Source organism: Choloepus didactylus, chromosome 4 (assembly GCF_015220235.1).
Source record: "Choloepus didactylus isolate mChoDid1 chromosome 4, mChoDid1.pri, whole genome shotgun sequence".
NCBI classification, from domain to species: Eukaryota; Metazoa; Chordata; class Mammalia; order Pilosa; family Megalonychidae; genus Choloepus; species Choloepus didactylus.
Genome location: NC_051310.1, coordinates 64,847,880 through 64,863,884, shown reverse-complemented (window position 1 = coordinate 64,863,884; position 16,005 = coordinate 64,847,880). Strand labels below are relative to the sequence as shown.

The 16,005-nt window shown below is 39.4% G+C and overlaps 1 pseudogene; it reads right to left on the bottom strand.

Moving 5' to 3' along the window:
- Positions 1-1,046: 1,046 nt before the first annotated feature.
- Positions 1,047-16,005, bottom strand: part of LOC119532666 — a 50,996-nt pseudogene continuing 36,037 nt past the window's right edge.

Genomic DNA, 16,005 nt, shown 5'->3' with positions numbered 1-16,005 from the left:
CTCCAATACATATTCTGATCAGATTGTCAAATACTGAAGAAAAGGAGCAAGTTCTGAAATCAGAAAGAGAAAGCAATTTTCCACATACAAAGAAAACAGCATAAGACAAAATAGTGACTACTTAGTGGCCACCATGGAGGAAAGAAGGCAGTGCCATGACATATTTAAAATTTTGAGAGAAAAAAAAATGCCAACCAAGAATTCTTTATCCAGCAAAGCTCTTCATCAAATTTTAGGGAGAGCTTAAATTTTTCACAGATGAAAAATGCTGAGAGAATTTGCTAACAAGAGCCCTGCCCTACTTGAGATACTAAGGAGATCCCTGCTGACAAGAGAAACAAAGAAAGGAGAGAGAGAGATGGAAAAACTTTCAATAATAAAGAGATTTAGTATGGGTACAATAAAGGACATTAAGAGAGAGATGGAAAAATGTATCTGACAAACCTAAACGAAAGGATATGATGGCTGATCCAAGAAAAGCCTCATAGTAGCAACATTGAATGTAAGTGGATTAAACTCCCCGATTAAAAGTTATAGATTGGCAGAATAGATCCAAAAATATGAACCATCAATACAATGCATACAAGAGACTCATCTTAGACACAGGGACACAAAGAAATTGAAAGTGGAAGGAAGAAAAATATTTCATGCAAGCTACAGACATAAGAAAGCAGGCCACCTGGGAAAGGAACTGGTATACATAACCAGTGAAGTCATGAGGACACAAAATTCCTTACAGTGTTGTAAACTAGCCAACAGCATGAGAGGGCACAGGAAAAGGAATGGATAGTGAAAATAGAAATTAGAAGACAGAAATAGAATCCTCAAACAGTGTCCATTCTCACCAGTAGCCTATGTGAATATCTAGCATTTGTATTCAGTACAATACAACAAGCACAGGGGAAGGTGCTCAACTCATTAAAATGCAGAGAAATTTCAACAAGTATATATGAAATTCTTATAAGTTGCAATGATATTCCTGATGTTACTAAAACCATGGGAACTTAATCCTTTCTTACAAATGCCTAGTGTATACTGAGTTCTAATTACCAAGGACTTGAGCCTTTTGCTGGCTTAGACAATTTTATGAGGTTCATCTTTTCCAAGACACTCATGATCACAATCATCCAATAGTTTGAGGGACCCTTGATCAGAATCTCTGCCATTTGCTTGCCACTAGCCTCTTCCACCTCAGACCATGACATCTGCTGCAGCTCACCTTTCAGGAGATGAAGTCAATAGACATGTGAACTTCCTTAATTCATCAGTGTTCAACTGCTCCAGAATGGGTTGCAGTTGAAGTGTTCATTATGGAGACATCATATTTTCCAAAATGTGAGACTTTAGATTTCAGGGTCAAAGAAGAATCAAGGAGCAGGGTTTCAGCTGAAGGAAAAGAAATCACTGAATCATTAGCTTTATATGAAAGATCCATTGTTGAGTTGCCAAGAGTGTGGCTGTTCTTACAAACTTGGGAGAAACCACCCCCCACTCAATATGAGTAAAAGTCATGCAGGATGTTCCTTCTACTTCATGGCTTGACATAAAGAGTTCATATAAGTAAATGATATCAAGGATTTAAAATCCTGAGCCATACCTGACATCATACAACTAATCTGATAATTTTTATGATCCTAAATGTGAAAGGGAAGACAAAGCATCTACAAAGAAAAAATAATATCTCCATTTTCTTGAAGTAAGATAATTTAAATGGGATAAAATGTGTATTATCCATAAAAGTTAAGGCTGACAAACCACATTTAATTTTAAATTGGGAACCTGGATTCATTTAATAGTTACCATTGAAAACAAAAGGACAAGTTGCAAACTCAGAAAACATGTGTAATGGATACATTTTTAAGAGGATCAATAAGAAATTCCAATACATATAAATGAAAAAATTGTAGTTGTTTTCAATGGGAATATAAATAAAATATTTGAACAAGTGCTTCAACAAAGAGAATGTCCAAATGGCCATAAGCACAGGAGAAGGTGCTTAACTCATTAGACCACAGAGAAATGCAAATTAAGACCCCAGTAATGGAGCACTACACCTCCAGAATGTTAATTAAGCAAACATCATACTACCTTGTATATAATACAGAAGAACCCAAACCTTATACACTGCTGGCAAGAGTTAAGCTGAGAAAACTACACTGGTAAAAACCATCAAGATTGCCAAAGTTAAATATTCACATATACCCTATGTCCCAACAGTTTTACTCCTGTATATACACCCCAAATAAATTAGTGCTTAGGTCCATTATTAATAAAAATAATACATGCAAGTCTATTCAGAATACTTCTGTTGATCATTTTCTAAAGCATAGACAATATGAGGAGACATTTTTCAGGTAATAATATAGAAAGCACAGTATATCCAAGAGAAGCCATACAAAAAATATCCTATAATTTAATCTATGTAAGTTCATAGCAAAGTTAATCTGTGGTGTTTGAAGTCAAAATAATGAGTATGCTTGGGAGTTTTGACTGGGAAAGACAAGAATGGATATATGTGGTACTGGAAAAGTTGTCTATTGATCTGGTTAGTGATTACATGGGTGTGTGACTACATAGATACACATACCCAAATAGTCACTAATTAGATTCATATAATGTGATACATTGATATATATTGATATTTATAGGACACTCAAATAGTGGTTGTATTTACATAGACACAAATATACACCCAATGTAACTATGTTAAGAAATTAAGGGAAAATACTATTCTTTCTCTTAGATTTGACAGAATTAAGGTAAAGGACAAAATATGATTACATAAGATATTCAAACTACAGACATAAACCCTGTATCAGCATAATTTCCCTCAAATGTTTCTGTAATCCCTGTCTTTTTAAGGAGATATTATGCCAATTAACATCTGAGTATTTGTGTGTTGGGCAGTATTCCAAACTCTTCCAAAGACCACAATTATCCTTGTAACTCTTACCAGGAAACTCCTCATATCTGTGATACATATGAGGAATCTGATGCAGCAATTCTCAATTTGTGGTCCCCTGACCACCAGCAGCAGCATCACCTGGAAACTTGTTAGAAATGCATATTCTCAGACCCCACCCCAGACCTACCAAATCAGATACTTTGGGGTGGTTCCAGCAATCTGTTTTTACAAATCCTCCAGGTGACTGTCACAAAAGCTAGAATTTGAGGACAACTGAGGGAAACTGAAAGCCCAAGTTCACACAGCTACTAAGGTTGAAGCCAAGATAATCAAGGCAATTTTACCCCATAGCCTGTGTTCTCATTCATCAGCACACAGCCTCAGCCAAACAATTAAATATAGAAGCAAACAAAACCCCTTTCATCCTCAGATGGTAAATGGGCAAAGCTTAGGGATGATTCAAAAGATGCAATAGATTGTTAATAAGTATAAGGAGGAGGGGAAAATAGCCAATCGGAAGAATGATTATGCAAAACATTTCAATGCACAACTGACTATAGGCTAATGATCATTAGGAACTGTTTAACAACAATATTCATGATAAAGAAAAAAGTAAAAAGTAAAGCTAAACTTAAGAGTGCTTCAATTGAAGCAAGATGAAACAATGATCTTCAGTAGGAAAGTACTAGAAGAATATACATCCCCAAATTCAGTGATGGTGTTTGAGCATCAGCACCACAGATGAGTTAATCCTTGTGAAGTCTTTTCTTGCAGCTGTCCTGAATCAGCATGTGTTCCAGTTTGTTAATGCTGCTGTTATGCAAAATACCAGAAATGGATTGGATTTTATGAAGGGGGTTTATTTGGTTGCAAATTTAGTCTGAAGGCCATGAGAATTTTCAAATCAAGGCATCAACACAAGTATACCTTCACCAAAGGAAGGTCAATGGCAGGTGGAAGACCTCTGTTAGCTAGGAAGGCATGTGGCTGGCAGCTACTGATCCTGGGATGTTTTCCAGCCCCTCTCTCAGCTCCTGTGCATTCTTCAAAATGTTGCTCTAGGGGCAATTTGTCCTCTCACCTTCTGGATCACTGCAAAATTAAGGCAAATGCATCTACCAAGAGGAGTTAATGCACTATAGCCCTGAAACTACAAAGTTTTTAAAGACTCTTCAAACAATTAGCAGCAGCCCCTATTTTTTCAGTTCTCCTTTAAGCTCTCTCACCACAGGTGTTTAAGCAGGAAAGTTACAAACCTGTGAACACCAATGGGCACTCTCCTTTATCCTCCAAGGCTGCAGTGTTTGCATTCTTCTTTCAAGATCCAGGAGTCATCACAGTCCAAATTATGAATGAAAGACTGAGGTGTAGATTAGTACTCCAGTTAAAGTCACAGTGGGAATGTGGTTGACTGCTTATTGGCTAATGGATCCTTTTTGGGTGATGCAAATATTCTAAAACTGGATTGTGGTGATGGCTGGACACTCCATATATCTACCAAAAATGTCATTGTGTTATATGCTTCACATGGCATAATTTTGGTATGTAAACAATACCTTAATAAAATTCCTAAATATTAAAAGCTTTAGAAGTAATAAACCACATAGGGAATCATTATCAGCTGTCCCCAACAAACTCATTTCTCATAAATGGAGAGTTCAACATAAGGTCTCAAAAATTCAGTTTTATTGAAATACATTCACACACCATACAATCATCCATGATATACAATCCATTGTCCACAGTATGATAACATAGTTATGCATTCATCACCACAGTCTATCTCTGAACATTTTCCTTACATCAGAAAGAACCAGAACAAGATAAAAAATAAAAGTGAAAAAAAAACACCCAAATCATCCCCCCATCCCAGTCCATTTGTCATTTAGTTTTTATCCCCATTCCTCCACTCATCCATACACTAGATAAAGGGGGTGTGATCCACACGGTCTTCACAATCACACTGTCACCCCTTGTAATCCACATTATTATATAATTGTCTTCAGGAGTCCAGACTGCTGGGTTGGAGTTTGGTAGTTTCAGGTATTTACTTCTAGCTATTCCAATACATTAAAGCCTAAGAGATGTTATCTATATAGTGCATAAGAATGTCCACCAGTGACCTCTCGACTCCATTTGGAATCTCTCAGCCACTGAAACTATTTCGTCTCATTTTGCATCCCCCTTTTGGTCAAGAAGATATTCTCAGTCCCACGATGCCGGGTCCACATTCATCCCCGGGAGTCATACTCTGCGTTGCCAGGGAGATTTACAACCCTGGGAGTCGGGTCCCACATAGGGGGGAGGGCAGCGAGTTCACCTGTTGAGATGGCTCAGTTAGAGAGAGAGAGGGCCACATCTGAGCAACAAAGAGGTACTCAGGGGGAGACTCTTAGGCACCATTACATACAACTTTAGACTTTCCTTTGTGGTAATGAGCTTCATAAGGGCAAGTCCCATGCTTGAGGGCTCAGCACATCAAACTGCCAGTACCAGTTTGTGACAACATATGCTAGGGGATCAGCATCTTAAAGTTTAGAGATAGGCCTTACAATTCAGGGATAGAGTTAACTGCTGTAAGAGCTTACAATCTTGGGACTATTACAATTATTGTGTCCACGTTAGGCTATGTTCTAAGATTCAATTCTGAGTTTACACATTGTAGTTAGTCCATATTAGTGAGGCATCATCCCTCTCACCATGTTTTCTCCAACACTTTTACTCCTATATATATATTTTCCTACAATTATATAAAGTTATATTCACATACCATACATTTATCCACAGTGTACAATCAGTTGTTCATGGTATAATCATAAAGTTGTACATTTATCACCAGAATCAGTATTTGAACATACTGATTACTACAAGAAAAATTGTTTGTTTTTTTAGCAATAAGAAAAAACGATAAAAAGAAAAATAACATGTCATACAAGACAATATACAACTAAGGACAGCAAATAACACCACTACCAAGAATCCCATATTACTCCCCTATATCCCCTTCTCATATACATTTAGCATTGGCGTATTGCCTTTGTTACATTTAATGGAGGTATATTACAATGTTACTGTTGACCATAGACTCCAGTTTGCTTTGATTATGTTTTTTTCCTGAATACCATCCCTTTTTCAAATTTCTACATGGTTGACATTCATTTGCTTTCCCACATGCAAAAACATTTTTATATTTGTATATTTAGTAACAGTCATTGGCCACTCCAGTTTTTGCCACGTTATACAGTCCCAGTCTTTATCATCTATGTTTACCTCTGGTGTCATACATTATCCTATCCCACCTCTTTCAGCTTTACTCACAGACATCTATGTTCAGTGTACTTACAATACTGTGCTACCATCACACAGTATTATGCTATATATTTCTGGATCTATGCAATCAATCCTAAACATTCTGTAGTTCTTCAGCATCAAATGGCTGATCTCTGCCCTCTTTCTATCTCCTGGTCACCTGTGTTGTCAGCTTTTAACTCCCAAAGTTTGTTCATTAATGTCTGTTCATATTAGTGAGACCATACAGAATCTGTCCTTTTGTTTCTGGCTAACTTCACTCAACATAATGTCCTCAAGGTTCATCCACATTATTACATGATCCATGTCTTTGTTCTGTCTTACAGCTGCATAATATTCTGTCATGTGTATATACCACAGTTTGTTTATCCACTCGTCCTTTGATGGACATTTGGGCTGTTTCCATCTCTTGGCAATTGTGAATAATGCTGCAATAAACATTGGTTTACAAATGTCTGTTTGTGTCTTAAGTTTCAGTTCCTCTGAGTATATACCCAGCAATGGAATAGCTGGGTCATATGGCAAATCTATATTTAGCTTCCGGAGGAACCTCCATACTGTCTTCCAGAGTGGCTGCACCATTCTACATTCCCACCAACAATGAATAAGTGTGCCTCTTTCTCCACATCCTCTCCAGCACTTGTCATTTTCTGTTTTTTGGATAATGGCCATTCTGGTAGGTGTGAGATGATATCTCATTGTGGTTTTGATTTGCATTTCCTTAATAGCCAGTGAAGTTGAGCATTTTTTCATATGCTTTTGAGCCATTTGTATTTCCTCTTCAGAAAAATGTCTGTTCATGTCTTTTGCCCATTTTTTATTGGATTCTTTGTCTTTCTGTTATTGAGATGCAGGATTCCTTTATATATTCTGGATATTAAACCCTTATCTGATATGTGGTTTCCAAATATCATCTCCCATTGTGTAGGTTGCCTTTTTACTTTTTTGACAAAGTCCTTTGATGTACAAAAGTGTTTAATTTTGAGGAGATCCCATTTGTCTATTTGTTCTTTGGTTGCTCGTGCCTTGGGTGTGAGGTCTAAGAAACCACCTCCTTTCACAAGATCTTTACAATATTGCCCTACATTTTCTTCCAAGAGTTTTATGCTCTTGGTGCTAATGTTTAGGTCTTTGATCCACTTTGAGTTAATTTTGGTATAAGGTGTGAGATGGACATCCTCTTTCATTCTTTTGGAAATGGATATCCAGTTCTCCAAACACTATTTATTGAACAGGCTGCTCTTTCCCAGTTGCTTCGGCTTCACTGCCTTATCAAAGATCAGTTGTCCATATATGTGAGGGTCTACTTCTGAACACTCAATTCGATTCCATTGATCAGTATATCTGTCCTTATGCCAGTACCATGCTGTTTTGAGCACTGTAGCTTTGTAATATGCTTCAAAGTCAGGTAGTGTGAGACCTCCCACTTCACTCCTCTTTCTCAAGACATTTCTGGCTATTCGGGGCATCTTATCCTTCCAAATAAATTTAGTTATTGGTTTTTCTATTTCTGTAAAGTAAGTTGTTGGGATTTGAATTGGTATTGCATTGAATCTGTAAATCAGTTTAGGTAAAATTGCCATCTTAACTATATTTAGTCTTCCAATCCATGAACATGTATGTTCTTCCATTTTTTCAGGTCTTGTTCAATTTCTTTTAGCAGTTTCTTATAGTTTTCTATGTAAAGTTCTTTTGTGTCCTTGGTTAAGTTTATTCCTAAATACTTGATTCTTTTGGTTGCTATTGTAAATGGGATTTTTTTCTTGATTTCCTCCTCTTGTTGCACATTACTTGTGTATAGGAACACTACAGATTTTTGCGTTTTGATCTTGTAGCCTGCTACTTTGTTGTATTCATTGACTAGTTCTAGTAGCTTTGCTGTAGATTTTTCTGGCTTTCCTACATATAGAATCATGTCATCTGCAAATAGTGAAAGTTTTACTTCTTCCTCTCCAATTTGGATGCCTTTTATTTCTTTTTCTTGACTAATTGCTCTAGCTAGAACTTCCAGCACAATGTTGAATAGCAATGGTGATAGTGGGCATCCCTGTCTTGTTCCTAATCTTAGAGGAAAAGCTTTCAGTCTCTCCACATTGAGTGTGATGTTAGCTGTGGGTTTTTCATATATTGCCTTTATCATATTGAAAAAGTTCCCTTCTATTCCTATCCTTTGAAGTGTTTTCATCAGGAAAGGATGTTGAATTTTGTCAAATGCCTTTTCTGCATCAATCGAGATGATCATGTGGTTCTTCTGCTTTGATTTATTGATGTGGTGTATTACATTAATTGATTTTCTTGTGTTGAACCAGCCTTGCATACCTGGAATAAATCCCACCTGGTCGTGGTGTATAATTCTTTTAATGTGCTGCTGGATTCGATTTGCGAGTATTTTGTTGAGGATTTTTGCATCTATATTCATTAAAGAAATTGGTCTATAATTTTCTTTTTTTGTAGTATCTTTGCCTGGTTTTGGTATTAGGGTGATGATGGCTTCATAGAAAGAGTTAGGTAGCTTCCCCTCTTCTTCAATTTTTTTGAAGAGATTGAGCAGGATTGGTACTAATTCATTCTTGAATGCTTGTTAGAATTCACATGTGAAACCATCTGGTCCTGGGCTTTTCCTTTTTGGGAGCTTTTTGATGACTGACTCAATCTTTACTTGTGATTGGTTTGTTGAGGTCATCTATTTCTTTTTGAGTTAATGTTGGTTGTTTATGCTTTTCTAGGAAGTTGTCCATTTCATCTAAGTTGTCTAGTTTATTAGCATATAGTTGCTCATAGTATCTTCTCATTATCTCCTTAATTTCTACAGGGTCGGTAGTTATATTTCCTTTCCCATTTCTGATTGCATTTATTTGCATCTGCTCTCTCCTTTTTTTTTTTTGTTAGCCTAGCCAGTGGTCCATCGATTTTATTGATTTTCTCAAAGAACCAACTTCTGGTTTTGTTGATTCTCTCTATTGTTTTCCTGTTCTCAATTGCATTTATTTCTGCTCTGATCTTTGTTATTTCTTCCCTTCTGCTTGCTTTGGGGTTAGTTTGCTGTTCTTTCTCTAATTCCTCCAGGTGAGCAGTTAACTCTTCAATTTTTGCTCTCTCTTCTCTTTTAATATAGGCATTTAGGGCAATAAATTTCCCTCTCAGCACCGCCTTTGCTGCATCCCATAAGTTTTGATAAGTTGTGTTTTCATTGTCATTTGCCTCGAGGTATTTACTAATTTCTCTTGTAATTTCTTCCTTTACCCACTGGTTTTCTAAGAGGGTGTTGTTTAGCCTCCATATGTTTGTGAGTTTTATGACCTTCTGCCTTTTATTTATTTCCAACTTCATTCCATTGTGGTCTGAGAAAGTGTTTTGTATAATATCAATATTTTTAAATTTGTTGAGACTTGCTTTGTGACCCAACATGTGGTCTATCCTAGAGAATGTTCCATGAGCACTTGAGAAAAAAGTGTATCCTACTGTTGTTGGATGTAGTGTTCTATAAATGTCTGTCAAGTCTAGTTCATTTATGATAGAATTCAACATCTCTGTTTCTTTATTGATCCTCTGTCTAGATGTTCTATTCATTGATGACAGTGGTGTATTGAAGTCTCCAACTATTATTGTAGAGGTATCTGTTTCTCCTTTTAGTGATCACAGTGTTTGCCTCATGAACTTTGGGGCATTCTGGCTTGGTGCAAAAATATTTATGATTGTTTTGTTTTCTTGAAGAATTGATCCTTTTCTTAACATATAGTGTCCTTCTTTGTCTCTTTTAATTGTTTGGCTTTTGAAGTCTAACTTGTCTGATATTAATATAGCTACTCCTGCTTTTTTCTGGTTGTTGTTTGCATGAAATATCTTTTTCCAACCTTTCACTTTCAGTCTATGTTTGTCCTTGTGTCTAAAGTGAGTTTCTTGTAGACAGCATATAGATGGGTCCTGTTTTTTAATCCATTCTGCCAGTCTGTGTCTTTTTATTGGGGAGTTTAATCCATTTACATTTAGTGTTATTACTGTAAGGGCAGTACTTTCTACTATCATTTTGTTTTTTGGAATTTATATGTCATATCTTATTTTTTCCTCTCCTTTTACCTTTCCTGATAATCTTCATTTCTGCACTCTTCTCCAACTCTCTCTCTCCTGTCTTTTCCTATCAGCCTGTAGCACTCCCTTTAGTATTTCTTGTAGTGCCGGTCTCTTATTCACAAACTCTCTCAGTGTCTGTTTGTCTGAAAATGTTTTAATCTCTCCTTCATTTTTGAAGGAAAGCTTTGCTGGATATAGAATTCTTGGTTGGCAGTTTTTCTCTTTCAGTATCTTAAATATATCATGCCACTGTCTTCTTGCCTCCATGGTTTCTGCAGAGAAATCTGTAGATAGTCTTATTGACTTTTCCTTGTACGTGATGGATTGCTTTTCTCTTGCTGCTTTCAGAATCCTCTCTTTGTCTTTGACATTGGACAATCTGACCAGTAAGTGTCTTGGAGTAGGTCTATTGGGATCTATTCTATTTGGGGTACATTGTACTTCTTGAATCTCTAATTTTCTGTCTTTTATAAGAGTTGGGAAATTTTCAGTGAATATGTCTTCTATTACTCTTTCTGCCCCCTTTCCCCTCTCTTCTCCTTCTGGGATACCCATAACACGTATATTTGTGCATTTCATGTTGTCACTCAGCTCCCTAAGACCCTGCTCATATTTTTCCATTTTTTTCACCATCTGTTCTTTTGTGTGTATGAATTCTAATGACCTGTCTTCCAGTTCACTGATCCTTTCTTCTGCCTGTTCAAATCTACTGTTGTGTCCCTCCATTGTGTTTTTCATCTCCTCCATTGTGGCCTTCATTCCCATGAGTTCTGCCATTTGTTTTTTTGTTTATGAATTCTTCTTTATGGTCAGCCAGTGTCTTCTTTATATCCTTCAGCTCTTTTGCTATAGCTTCCTTCATTTCATCAAATTTATTTAGCATTAGTTGCCTCCACTCCTGTGTCTCAGCTGAGCTATTAGTTTGTTCCTTTGGCTGGTCCATGTTTTCGTGTTTCCTGGTATGGCTTGTTATCTTAAGTTGTCTAGGCATCTGATTCTCTTGATTAGTTTATTTTGGAGCTTGTTTTCTGTCTTTTACCTAGTGGTTTTCTTGTTGGTTGGCTTTGTTTTCTGGCCTCTGTTATTCAGTTCAGCTTATTCTAGTCCTCTAACTTAGGTTCTATTTAGTTGATCAGAATTTTTCCCCTCTTGTTTTTTCTGTTTCTTGCTCTGCCTCTATGTAATCTTTTTGTGAGTGGGTCTCCTCAGATATGGTTGACCCTAGTCAGATTTTCCCAGTCTAGTGAGGCCCAGGTCTCAGTGGGAGGGTATGGAGTTTTCCTGAGAATGAGACCCTCCTATGAGGCCTTTAGAATTGGTGCTTTTCCTCTCCTGTCCAGCAGGTGGCGCTGGCCAGCCCGCAGCTCCCCCACCAGTGTAAGGAGGTGTGGAGCCTTTAGTTCTCCTGGTGACTCTGATCCTGTCGGGGGCGTGGCTGACTGAAGCTGGAATCTGAATTCCAGCCCCTGGGGTCTGAATTCCCAGAAGGAGGACTGCCAGTTGAGCTGGGCCTCACTCCACTCTCCCAATCCTCAGAATTCCAGTTGTCTCTCAGGGGCACTATTCCCTTCTCCTCTCTCCTCTTTGGGGCCTCTCCAGGTAGATTCCTTGGTCAGCCTGAGTTGCCAATTAAAGACGGGGGTGGAGGCCTTCAGTAGTGAATACGGAATTCAAAGACACTGTAGGTACTCTGTCTCCCCTCAAGCCCAGCCTAGTCCCTCAACCTGGGCTTTCCGATAGAAAATAACCACATATATTACTTTTAGATTTAAAAAAAAAAAAAAAAAAAAAAAAGGGTGAAAAGAAGTCAAGAAAAAGAAAAAAGGAAAAAAAAAAAAAAAAGAGTCTCTTTTAAACATTTTTCCCCAGCCTGGAAGTTTTGTCAGTGTCAGAATAGAGCATTTAAAGATATGCTTTGGGCTATTGTCTGATAATTACTCTCCAACCGCTTCAGTTCCACCCCTGCAGGGGGCTATTGAAATGCAAAAAGATAAGGGATCAGGAGAAGCCGGAAGGGACAAAATGTAAGGGGAAAAAAAATGGCTTTTTTGGAGTCTGGGAATGGGTGCCCGCTTTTACGTGCCCCCACTTCTTGGAGCCCAGCCCTTCTTTAGCACCCCAGCTCCCAAAGTTAGTTAATTAATTTGTTAATTAATTCTGCAGTTGAGGCTGGTTTGAGCCTCCCTTCTTGCCCTCAGCAGATTGTTGTTTTTTGGGTTTTTTTTTTCCCCCCTTTCAGGGAGCCGGCAGCAAGACAGTCTGTGAGGTCTGGGTGGGGAGGGGCGCCAGACCCCCGGTCCAGGGAACTTACAATGTTCGCTGCGATCTCAGCTTTTCCTCCAATTCCAAACTTGTGTCCAATGTGTGACTGGTTACTGGAGACCCCGGAAACACTGTTTCATATAGTTCTTGGGTAATTGCCAGCTGCTCTAGGGAAGAGACGAAATTCTGCTCCTCACCACTCCACCATCTTTGAATGCTGAGTTTTGAATCCATGATTCCACATTCATCTAGATCCAGATCCTGGAATGTGGCTGAGGCTCTCAAGGAGAACCTTGAGGGGCCCAGGATTTAGGTGTATCAAGCTGATGCCACTCAGATTCAGATCCTTCAACTGACATGTGGGCACAGGGACAGATGCATCATGTCTGAATACAAAAGCAGGCAATTAGTGATGGAGAGGATCTCCAATGGGATCCCCAAGCACCTGGGAAGACACAGAGAAGTTAGTTCTGGGAAACTGTCATGGTGGGTAGGGGGTGATGAGGAAAGACCCAGACTTCATGATGGAGGAAACAACAGTTTCACTCAAGCCCAAGGCCATTCTCACCATCTAATGATGATCAATACTCACAACACCACACAGTGAGTGTGGGCATTTAAGGAATTCTAATTTTAGGTGGAAACTTCCCATCACTTTAGTTGTTCTCTGACTGGGTCAAGTAAATGAAGCTCGGATCCCTTTCCTCAGCTCTCAAGCACACTGCAATATTTCTAGCACTCTTAACCCTCTTACTTGTCCTAAGTATGAATCAAAATAAAAATGGAACATGCTGAGAGGACAGTCTGACATGACGAGTCATCAAAAGCCAACACCAGTGAATTTTACTCCTGGGAAATGATACTAAAAGTACTCCTAATCCAGCTTCCTTAGGGCCACTACTTGGGCCACAGCCACCCCTATCTGTGCCAGATGAGGCTCCTGGGAGACATGCATAAAAGTGAAACTTGGGCAAGGTCTGGCCAAATCAGCTGAGCTTGCCAAGCTGCAGGGGTTCACCTACATCCCTATGTCATGGGCAAAGAAACTACCATGTTTTAAAATTTTCTGCTCTTGTACCTTCACCCACACTTGCAAAATCTTGTATTTCCCATGTAATAACTTACTGGGAGCACAGAGCAACACTTTTACAGACAGGGAGGCTTGGAGGAGGCAGCTTATGTTCACAGAGATGGTGAGTGCAAAGCTAACATTTGCTGAGCTTTCCCGCCTTCACCAATGTCCTCTTCTCTCAGTTATTTTCATCTTAACTTAGACATCAATTCCTAAAGCAGAATTCTCAAATCTGCCCTCGCTAGGCCAAAATGTCCCCTCATGGAGTTTCCTAAAAGTATTTGTCCTTAAAGCAACTATTCCACAATATAGACAATATTGAAGAAAACATGGAGAATATGTCTCCTAAACTGTACATCTCTGGCAGATGACACAGTCAATACAGAATATTGTTTAAGGAAATGAAGATGGCATGCCTCTGGTCTCCAGAAATTCCTTTCCACTCCTCACCTAAGCACCTGGTCCAAGTGACTTTCCAGAAAGAAAAGAGAGTCCAAATGGAGCACCCAGAGATGCTGCAAATAGAAGAAATGGGAGGTGAACTGGGCAACTTACTGTTCCTCCTTTGCTGGAGAAATATCAGAAGAACTGTAGATGTGGGAGAGGAGGAGCCTGTGCAGACTGACCATCTGTCCCAGGTGAGGAGCAAACCTCCCAGGGTGGACAGCTTCCAGGTGCAATTCACTTTCAAATTTGGATTGACTCCAGCTTCACCATCTTCAAGATATTCCTAATATTTTGGATTGGACTAGCAAAAATCTTGAGTTTCTTACAGCACAGTAGTAAATCTTTCCTCTGCTTGACCTTCTTAATGAGGTAGGTGAGGAGTTCATCTGGGGTGCCCTCCCTGAGGCAAAGAGCAGGAGCACCTCCAGAGGAGCTGAGGGCTGCTTCTCCTCCACCTGGGAACCCTCCATATTTTGTCTCTTAGTCATGGGATTGGCTGGCCCTAGCTCCATCAATAACACATGGGTCAGAGATCCAGACCAAATGTTCCAGAAGTCCAGATAAGCATGCTTCCATAAATCCAGCACTTGTTATTTCCATCTGCTGTGAGGAAAACAGGTGATTGGCTGAGACACTTCAAGATCAATTCAGAGGAAAACTACTAGGGTCAGGATCTAGACTAGGACCAGAGATCTGGTAGGTGATTTTAATTCCATGTACCAGACAGCAGCTGTTCCCCTTCCTGTTTCTCTCTGGGATCCTTCCTTATCCCCATATCAAGAACCTTTAAGTACCCCTGTGAAAAGGGGATTACATGCTCATTCTGGGACCTCTGCATTTTAATTTTCCTTCCATTTCCCAAGGCACTTCCCTATGTGAATCTAGCAATGGCTCCAGGCCTGATCAAACTTCCTGATGGCATGCTCAGAGTTTCTGGTCCACTCTATGGCCCTCCCTGAGTCTCTTTAATCCAGCCTGTCTCTTGTTGTGACTCCCCTGGCCCTACAAAGTAACCTGGGTCACCCTCCCCTGGGGCAAACCTTCCAGACAAGCAGGTATTGATCCCATCAAACACAGCATGTAAGGTCACCCATTGAAGCCACTCTCCCTTCACTAGAGCCCCCAGTGGGAAGCAGAAGAAAGGCCAGGCCTGCACCATGGCCTTCAGTGCCTCACAGTGTCTCCTGATGAAGGCTACCATGAACAGTGGTGGGAAGAGCTCTGTAAGCAGCTCCTCCAGTGCTGTGATGGCCAAGGCCTTGTCCCTCAGCAGGTTCCAGAAGCCTGGGTGGGGTCTGGCTGTTTATCCTTATGATTCTGCTTCAAAAGGAATCCTAGGGAAACATCCAGGGAACAAGGTATCCTTCACAGGCAAAGCACAAAAAATCCCATCTTCCCCTCCATTACCAGAGGAACCAACTTAGGGCCAAACTAACTGCTCTGGCATTGGGGATGAGGTGTCCTCAATTTACCCCAGTTACATTCTGCACTCCAACAAGGAGAGTGTCACACAAAGCACCAAGGAGGTGTGAAGACTACCACTGGCCCAATTCCACTAATCCCAGTCATGGGTGTGTCCAGATTAGTCTCCATCTGGCCTCATCCTTTAGGAGAAATGTTTCTGGTAATCACTCAAGGAGCTTAAACAATGGGAATGGGCTGGTAGGATTATGTGGCTCAGCAGAGCCTGCATTCTGTAAGTTCCAACAAAAAACCAGCCTGGGAAGAATTAAGGGAGAGCCAGAAAATGGATGTCATTATTTTGATTTACAAATTGGAAAGAGAAACCAGAAGTGGTATAACATATACTTTACATCTGATTATCAGAGATGATGACAAAAGCTTTGAGATGAACATTTTAATGTTATCTCAACATATATTAGTGTCACAATTTGGGATGGAGCTCAGGGGAATAAATAGTTCACATACAGAACAAAGG